Source organism: Carettochelys insculpta, chromosome 29 (assembly GCF_033958435.1).
Source record: "Carettochelys insculpta isolate YL-2023 chromosome 29, ASM3395843v1, whole genome shotgun sequence".
In the NCBI taxonomy this organism is placed as follows: domain Eukaryota; kingdom Metazoa; phylum Chordata; order Testudines; family Carettochelyidae; genus Carettochelys; species Carettochelys insculpta.
The window spans coordinates 251306-260694 of NC_134165.1; positions in this window are offsets into that span (position 1 = coordinate 251306).

Genomic DNA, 9389 nt, shown 5'->3' on the forward strand with positions numbered 1-9389 from the left:
TAGTCTTGTTGAGCTGTTCTGTTGAGTGTGCTACCTTGTAGTCTTGCCTGCAAATTCATTGCCTATTCATGAAGATTCAGCTAGTCATTTTCCAGTGGAAGAAGCCCTTTCCACTCCCTAAGAACTCTTCTGAACAGCTTTGTTTTGAGGGGGTGTGGCAATCAGCACTTCCCCTGGGTTTGAATGGATGGGCAGTTTATAGTTTAACACTCTAATATTCAAACAGCATGTTAACACCATCAGTTCAAATGTGTCCTTAAAGGCAAACCAAGACCACTTTTTATCTCCCTACAGGACAGAAACAAGAAGCATTTCTCATCACCAATATACCTAGGGCCAAATTCTCTGCTGGAGTAACTACAGTGAATGTATGACACCAGACTATCTGATTTTTGAAATGTATGTGAACACTGCTATCAACTGAATGTCATTTCTGTGCCCCCTGCTGGAGGCAGCTATTTTGTTATAGTGAGAATATTTGTGACACTAGGTGTTTCAGAGACTAAACAATTCTTTGAGCTTCTTCCATGTCATTAAGAAAACCATTGGGTGAGATTTTCAGAAGCACTCTGCATTAGTGTGAGTCTGCTCCCATGGCCCTCAGTAGGGGTTTTACCTTTGGCGCCGGGGGACTGGAGGGAGCCTGAAACCTTTAACGCAAATCATTTAATTTTTTAAACATTAAAGAGCCTGATACTGTTGGGTGCTGATGGCTCTCAACTCCAGCTGGCATCAGCATGTCTCATGACATGTCGTTTGACCCAGGGCTATATGTGGGTTTGGTAAGTCAATGCGGAAACTTTGTTTTGCCCTTCTCCAGGGCTAACATTACAATGATAGCTGCTTCTGTTTTAGCTAGATGACTGTCACCATTAGTAACTGAGAAATCGAAATACAACTAAGAAACAGCTTTCAAACTTGCTGTGTGGTTTAGTTGGGATTGGAACACAGGCTACCTTTTAAATGTCCGTAACGTAGGGCTGGAAGAAACCAGGCAGTGCTTTGACTGGCTGAGGATTTCAGGATCTTCAATATTTTCCACCAAAAAGAGCAGCTGTGCTTGCATCCGTGGGCTTTATGGGCTAAATTCTCCACTGGTGCAGATTAGTATAGCTCCGGTTTTCACTAGCAATGAGGTGGATCCTATGTCTGCAAACTCCTGCGGATTTGTCACTGATGCTGCATCATGCCCAGGACAAACCTGTTTTCTTACAGCTTCTGTAAAAACTTCTGGAGCAGCAAGGCAATAAAAGTCCCTTTTGTTTTTAAAGCAAAGCAAAATTTACCTTTAGAAATATTTGTCCAAACTTCCTCTTTTATTAAAAGGGGGAAATCAGTAAGTGTATGTGAGTTGTGGTGTTTAGCTGTGGGATTGGTGTCAAAATTATTTCCAAGATTAAAAAACCATTGACTGTGTTGCATGCTGGTTATGAATGAATCTCTGTAGTGGATGAAATGACACACATCCTTTCAGAAAACTACAGCTAGCTTTTGTGCCAATTGGGCCTTTAATAAGTTGTATACAGTTCTCCCAGAGAACTTGGTTAACTAGCCTGACCTAACCCATTCTACTCATGGCTGCAGCTGTTGTGCTGTGTTACAGAGAACAATAAAGTCCACTCTTCCAAGTAGTTTCCTGCAGGTGTATCAGTGGAGGAAGGGAAGATAAGTCTCTATTTGTTTTCCTTTTAGTTGACATTTTACGGCCATCATGGAGAAGCCCATCTTTGTTCTGTATTTTAACTGAGTTATTTAAATCTAGCCTGAGAACCAAACTTGTATTAGCAGTGACAGATTACTGTACGTGAGTTCTTGTTGGTTCTATGGGCTTGTGCCAGCCACACACTCCCATCTGAGCATCCTGCCTTGGAGTTTGTTGGTACTTATCTGTAACACTGGAGTTGGAGAGTTGAGTGATAACTATGCAGAAATCCAGGCTGTGATTTATTCTCCTCCTTCAGAGTGAACCTTCTCAACCCAATAAAGACATTGAATATGAAGAGAGCCCAAATTTCCTGTGGAAACAAGCCTCTGAATGATGGCTGTCACTCATTCTGAATGGAAAGAGGTTGGCTTGAGTTGTCAATGAGCTCTCTCTTCTTGAGTGACTTCATCCATACAAATCTAGCTGATTTCCAAGTAGATCCAATAGATATGGGGAAAGGAAAGCAAGAAGCATAGAAGGAAGATTGGAAAATGATTTCAGATGAAATTTGAAAGGAAAAGGGCAAGTCAGTGAGACAGGACTGGCAGGTGCAAACACAAACTACCTAGCAATGGAGATGAATGGGGTACATAGAGGGCACACTATCCAGTGAGATCTGAGGCTGGTCATTATGCTGTATAAGACATTTGTTTTTCAGGAACCACAAATACTTATATAATTACATGGGGACAGGAGTTACCCTTTCACATAATATTTCCCATTCTTTGGGTGTCTAGCTGTCTACTTTGCAGAACAGTTTATGATGATCTCTACTAAAATGTCAGTTTCCTACAGGCAACTTTGACTCCAGAAATACTTTCTCATTGCACATAGATGAAATGCTGGCAAGGGCACCTGAGTTTTGTTCCTTGTCACCCTGGATTCATCACAAACTGCCTGTGCTGTTCATCTCACCTCAGCTGTCTTAGCTCACTGTTTGAGACAAAAAAAGGAGGCAATTCTGGCAGCAATGCTAGCATTCCTTGCTCTCTCTATCTTGAGAAGAAAAAATGGATTTCTAATGTTGAATATGAATCTTCCTTTAAAAGGTTCATCAGCTTTTTCAAGCTTCTAATGAGAAAATCTTTCTGCAGCCACAAATTGGCCAGTATTGTGGTGGTCTAGATGTCAGAGATGCATGTGGCTATTACAGACTTCTTGAGTATTGGGTGGAAGGAAGGAAAAGACACTTTGGAATTATTTTTAAGGGCTCAAATATGGGATATGTGAGAACACAAAGTGTGATCAAAGCTAGGCCATGTGATTCAGGAATGAGAAGTTGTGCCTTCCTGGTGGGCTGGAATTCTTTAAGCAAGTTACCACCTAAAGTCATACAAGGGCACTTCTGAAAGGAGGCCAATATTGAAGGTGTGGTGCAAGTTTTGTTTGTTGGACCAAAAACTGGAGGAAGGGGAAGAGAGGAGGCATTGTTTAATAAGGAAAAATTGTTCGTGAAGATCCCAAAGTCTTGCCCATCCTTCTGCAAGTCAGTGAATTGGGTGATACGTGGTTAGTAAAACATCTGTAGCAGGGAGACCCTGGCCAAATGAAAGGGACAACCTGTTCAGGTCAACCTCTGCAGAGACACATGTGCTACTCAAGAGAGTGATGGCAGTGTTCTTCTAATGTTCCCACCCCTGAGTGGAAAGACATTTTTTGACGTGCAACACGGAGGTGATATGCAATACATCACCTTCACATTGATGCACATAACAAAATTTGTGTGGCAGGAGTGGGGCCAAGGGTCCTGAGGGTGGGAGGGGGCTTGGGGCTGTGGCAGAGAGTTGGGTGCAAGGGCTCTGACGGTGTATGCTGGTTTCAGGGTGAAGCTGGGCATGAGAGGTTCGTAGTGCAGGGAGCTCCAGGTTTGAGAGGGGCTCATAGTTTGGGATGGGGATGAAGGAGAGGGTACAGGGTCTGGGCTGGGGATGTGAGCTTTGAGATGGGGTTAAGGATGAGTGCTTTGGGAAGTAGGAGTGTGCTTAGGGCTGAATGGGCTCAAAGTGCGGATGGGGTTTGGGGCTCAGATTTAACTGGGCTGCTCAATGCTGGGGCCAGTAGGGAGTGGCTCCCCTCCACTGGGCTGCCACTGCAGGTCCAAGCTGAAGCCAGCAGCATGGGGCTCCTCAACACTCTACCCAGTAGCTTCAGAGTTTGGGGAAAGGCATCTGTCTCCTCTGCAGCCCGGAGCCCCTTTGCAGAGCTTAATGGGAAGATGCGTGGCCATGCAGTTTAGGAGGAAGTTTGGAGGCATTTTCAGTTCTTATCTGTTGTTGCTCACTGTCAGTCAGCTGGCAGCAATTGAAGTCTGGCATGATCTTTAACAAGCAGCGAACACTGGGGCTAAGAGGAGGGAAGATCTCTAAGGCTAGCAAGGAGAGCCCAGTCCTAAAGGATCATGTGGTTAGGGTTAGCAACAGCTTTTTCTTTCTATAAAGGCTTTTTCTCTCTTTGTGGATTGAGACAAGTTTCAGTGTAGTTGCAAAGCCTGGTTGCTTTCCACCATGGTGAGTGTATGTCCAGCTGTTTCTCACTGCCTTGGAGAAGTGGCATACAGCAGGTTGAGAGGCTGGAGTGGACGAGTAGAGATGGCTGTATCTGGCACCTTGTCCAGTCATGTACACTAGTACTAAATGGCTATAGATAGCTACTGAATTGGCTTGCTGGCATTTAATACCCTCTTGGCCCGGCACTAAGTGACTTCAGTAGGGTCCAAGACCCAAGGAGAGGACAAGTGCTGTGAGAGCACAGCAACATAGTGCAGAGAAAGTTTGGAAATCCCAGTGGTTGGGTGCCCAGTTGTGTTAGAGCATACAACTTGCCATAGGCACCTCCCAGTGTTGCCCTTAAGTATCCTAGTGCCCCATTCTCTAGGTTTCTATGACTTTAGAGCCTCTTCAGTAATGAAATTTTCTCCAGGGGATTTGGGAGTGCCACCCTTCAGCCTTTCCCTGTAAATTCAGGGAAATCACTTTTTTTTTTATTGCAAAGACTTACATTTCAAAGACACAGTTCTGTGATTAATGCAGTTTGCAAGGAGCTTTTAGTCTAGAGGCTGTTTTTGACATGCTGATCAAAGAAGTAAAGCCATCTAGCTTTAAATGTGGCATTCAGATCTGCAGCATTTAAAAGTATTTGTGTTGGAAATTCTAGTGGAAAATGAGTCAGTAGAAATGATGTCTACATGACAGTAACAGAGAAAGCCATGCTGGTCTACATACTATCAAAACAAAAAAGCAGTCAAGTAGCACTTTAAAGACTAACAAAATAATTATCTAGGTGAGCTTTCGTGGGACAGACCCCCTCCTTCAGACCATAGCCATACCAGAGCAGACTCAATTTTTAAATATGGCTATGGTATATGCTATGGCTGTGGTCTGAAGAAGGGGGTCTGTCCAATGAAAGCTCACCTAATAAATTATTTTGTTAGTCTTTAAAGTGCTACTTTACTGCTTTTTTTGTTTTGTCTGTATGACAGTATCTGCAATGCCAAAGGTTGACCACAGGGTGGTATTTTAAAGTTTCATGGATGAGTCCTTAGAGCTTTAAGCAGATTGCATAGAATGAAAGCTGGAAGTGCAAACCCACACTTACTGTCTGGATTCATTGTGCCATGTATGGCACCTAGACCACACACCAATAGAAAGGATGTTTCCTCTGACTGAGAGACAGCTGGTTTTTAGCTCAAACTGTAGAGGCTCCTGCACACAGGTCCCAGGTTCAAGTGTGACTGTTATCGGTTACAGAAGCACTGACTCAAAGTCCTTATGGAATGCGAAGGCCAAAGTGAGGGGGCTCCTACTGATGCACAAAAGGTGAGAAATACATTTTCTCATGTTCCAGCGTGTGACTCTCCTGGGCTTCTGAAACTCAGACAAAGGTGGGGGAGTGAGCAAATTCCTGGCATGCTTGGAAAGAATTGGTAAAGGGAGTCAGGACATGATTTGTACCTGAAAATAAAACTCAAGGCTCACATGGAGCAGTGACACTCTCATGACAGGGAAAGCTGCTGCCCAAAGCTCACAAAGGGCTCTTCACCCCAGGGACTTTCCCTGTGGCACCTGGGCAAGCCTGGCTCTCCTGGAGTCATTCGTGGTGTGCAAAGGGCATGCAGCATTCTCCCAGGAGAAGTCACACTGATGGGTGCATCCATGTTACTATTTGCTCAAATAGGTGTGTAAATTAGTTCATAGTGTGCAAGGCAGCACCAAATTGAAGCCTGGTTCTGCAAGGTTGCGTTAGGCCTTGCAGAAGCAGGTAGCTAAGGGGTAAGTGTATTTGATGACAGTATTTGGAATTGACTTTATGGTGACACTGCCTTAGGGTGTGGCAGGAAACCCTGGGGGGTGGTAGGGGCTTAGTATTGCTAAGGGATGTAGATCTGATTCTGATTTCACCAGCACCAGAATGACCTAATTGGCTTTGGTGAACTCCAGGATCGTCCTGATTGGGGGTGAGGTGGGAGTGGGCCTGAGGCCGGGAGACCCCCCATGCTGCAGGCCCTGAGTCCACTCTATCTCTTCCCCAAATCCTGTCCCAGCCCCACCTCCTCACCCCTCCCCTGAGCAGTATGATGGAGGGATTATGGGGGGTGTGGCATGGTGGTAGCAGGGCTTGTCCTCTCCCCCACCACCATCGTGCAGGCAGGAGGAGCCGAAGTGGCATGACCATCTGTTCTGCCTTGCTGCACTGGCCTCCTGTGCCTCACTTTTCACAGCAGTGGAAAGTGGAGCGCCCTGGGGCCAGGCATGCTGTTTCCCACTGCAGTGGAGAAGCTGGGCCCAGCAGGCTGGAAGGGGGTTGGCTACCAGGCTGCTCTGGCTCCTGTCACCTGCATGATGCATGAAGGACAGGGAGGCCACCTGTGCTGTGCTGTGGTTTGTTTTGGGTACTTTTTCCATGACTGTGAATCATGTGCCTCCTGCCCTGAGCCCTTCTCATTCCTACTCCCACCCTGACGCCTGCACTTCCCATCCCCTGCCCTGACTCCTGCATGTCTCACCTTCTGCCTCAACCCCGGCAAGGACCTGCACCATGGTGGGTAAATCCTCTAGTTTAAAAAAAAAACAAAAAAAAACTACTGATGTGACCACTGTACGCTTTGTATTGTGTATGGTAATTGAAGTCAAAATATTTGGAAACATCAAAAATATTTTAAATAAATGGTTTTATATTCCTGTTTAACACAGTGAATGATAATGGTTAATATTTGTAATCGTTTGATGACCCTACATTAAACATTCATTCTTGTGCACTTGTGGCTGTCCTATTACCACTACACAACAGTCACAGACACGTGAGCAGCTCCCAGTAATCCTACCAGCAGGGGCAGCGCTCACTGGCTCTGTCTCACACACTGTGGGAACAGACACACACAAATGCAGCTTGTTCTTGGTTCAGCTTAACTCTGTGAGAAAGCCGCAGAATTTACATTTCTTTCAGAGACTGTGCATTTCTCTCTCCAGACAGAGCCCCTCATTTCTGTGCAGCTCATTACCTCCCTGGATCAGAAAGTCACAATCACGCGTCTGACAGCTGATCCCGGCACATCATCATGCAAACATTTATTGAAGCAGCAGGCCACTGCCATTCCTGGAGGTACTGCATGGTTTGGAGGTGGGGAATGAATCGATATAGATTTATGACTCCGTGGCTTTTCCACACAAGCACTTGCCAATCAGGCTCTGGAGGTCTGGCTTCAATTTTAAAATTCAGTTCCTTTTCCATTTTATTTTTTATTTTTGCTGACAGGAGAGAATTCACTTGCTAATTATACCCCAGTCCATTCCCTATCAAAATGCATGGGGCAATTTGTCAGAGGGCTGCAGACAGCTCTCCCTTGGCTGCATCAGCAAGAATGTTAGCAATACAATTTAATTTCTTGTCATCTTCTAATCTACCTCTTTGCCCCCACAAGCATCTTGTAAATGAGGAAAGCTGGTTTATTAATCATTTTTTACTAAAAGAAGGAAAAATATGATGCTTATTCTATGAGCCTTGCAGTATATCCCATCATATGCTTGTCTCAGGGCCCACTGAATCATATTGACAGCTATGGGGTCATAAACACTCAGTTCTTTTGACATCGGAAAATTAGCTCCAATTTGGTGAAATCCTTCCAGGTGTAAACATGATGAATCGGATTCTGATGTTGCTTACTGTACTACTCAGCATTTAAAGTGATCTGAGAGCAGGATCTGACGCGCAGCTGGTAAGAAAGATGCTGTATAAAAGAAGGACCCCCCTGAAAAGAATCACATGTACTTAATTTTGTATGCTCACTGTTGATGATTTCAGTGGGACTCTTTCCAGTGTGTAGCACTAATCATAGAATCATAGAAGAGTAGGACTGGAAGGGACCTCGAGAGGCCATTGAGTCCAGCCCCCTGCCCTTATGGCAGGACCAAGCACTTTCTAGACCATCCCTGAAAGCCATCTATCTAACCTCTTCTTAAATATCTCCAGTGATGGAGATTCTACCACCTCCCTTGGCAATTCGTTCCAGTGTTTGATCACCCTGACAGTTAGGAACTTTTTCCTAATGTCCAACCTGAACCTCCCCTGCTGCAATTTCAGTCCATTGCCTCTTGTTCTATCCTCAGAGGCAAGGAAGGACAAGTTCCCTCCCTCTGCCTTATGACACCCTTTTAGATACCTGAAAACTGCTATCATGTCCCCCTCAATCTTCTCTTTTCCAAACTAAACAAGCCCAATGCTTTCAGCCTTTCTCCATAGGTCATGTTCTCTAGACCTTTGATCATTCTCGTTGCTCTCCTCTGGACCCTCTCCAGTTTCTCCACATCCTTCCTGAACTGCGGTGCCCAGAACTGGACACAATACTCCAGCTGAGGCCTAACCAGCGCAGAGTAGAGTGGGAGAATGACTTCTCGTGTTTTGTTCACAACACACCTGTTAATGCACCCTAGAATCATGTTTGCTTTTTTTGCAACAGCATCACACTGTTGACTCATATTTAGCTTGTGGTCCACTATAACCCCCAGGATCCCTTTCTGCTGTACTCGTTCCTAGGCAGTCCTTTCCCATTCTGTATGTGTGACACTGATTGTTCCTTCCTAAGTGGAGCACTTTGCATTTGTCATTATTAAACTTCATCCTGTTTACCTCAGCCCATTTCTCCAGTTTATCCAGATCCTTTTGAATTATGACCCTATCCTCCAAAGAAGTTGCAACCCCTCCCAGTTTCGTATCATCTGCAAACTTAATAAGTGTACTTTCTATGTCAATATCTAAATCATTAATGAAGATATTGAACAGAACCGGTCCTAAAACAGACCCCTGCGGAACCCCACTAGTTATACTTTGCCAGCAGGATTGAAAACCGTTAATAACTACTCTCTGGGTACGGTTATCCAGCCAGTTGTTCACCCACCTTATAGTAGCCCCATCTAAGTTGTATTTGCGTAGTTTATTGATAAGTATAGTGAGACCGTGTCAAATGCCTTACTGAAGTCTAGGTATACCACATCCACCGCTTCTCCCTTATCCACAAGACTCGTTATTCTATCAAAGAAAGCTTTTAGATTGTTTTGACATGATCTGTTTTTAACAAAACCATGCTGGCTGTTCCCTATCACCTTACCACTTTCCAAGTGCTTGCAGATGATTTCTTTAATGACCTGCTCCATTATCTTTCCTGGCACAGAAGTTAAGCTGACTGGCCTGT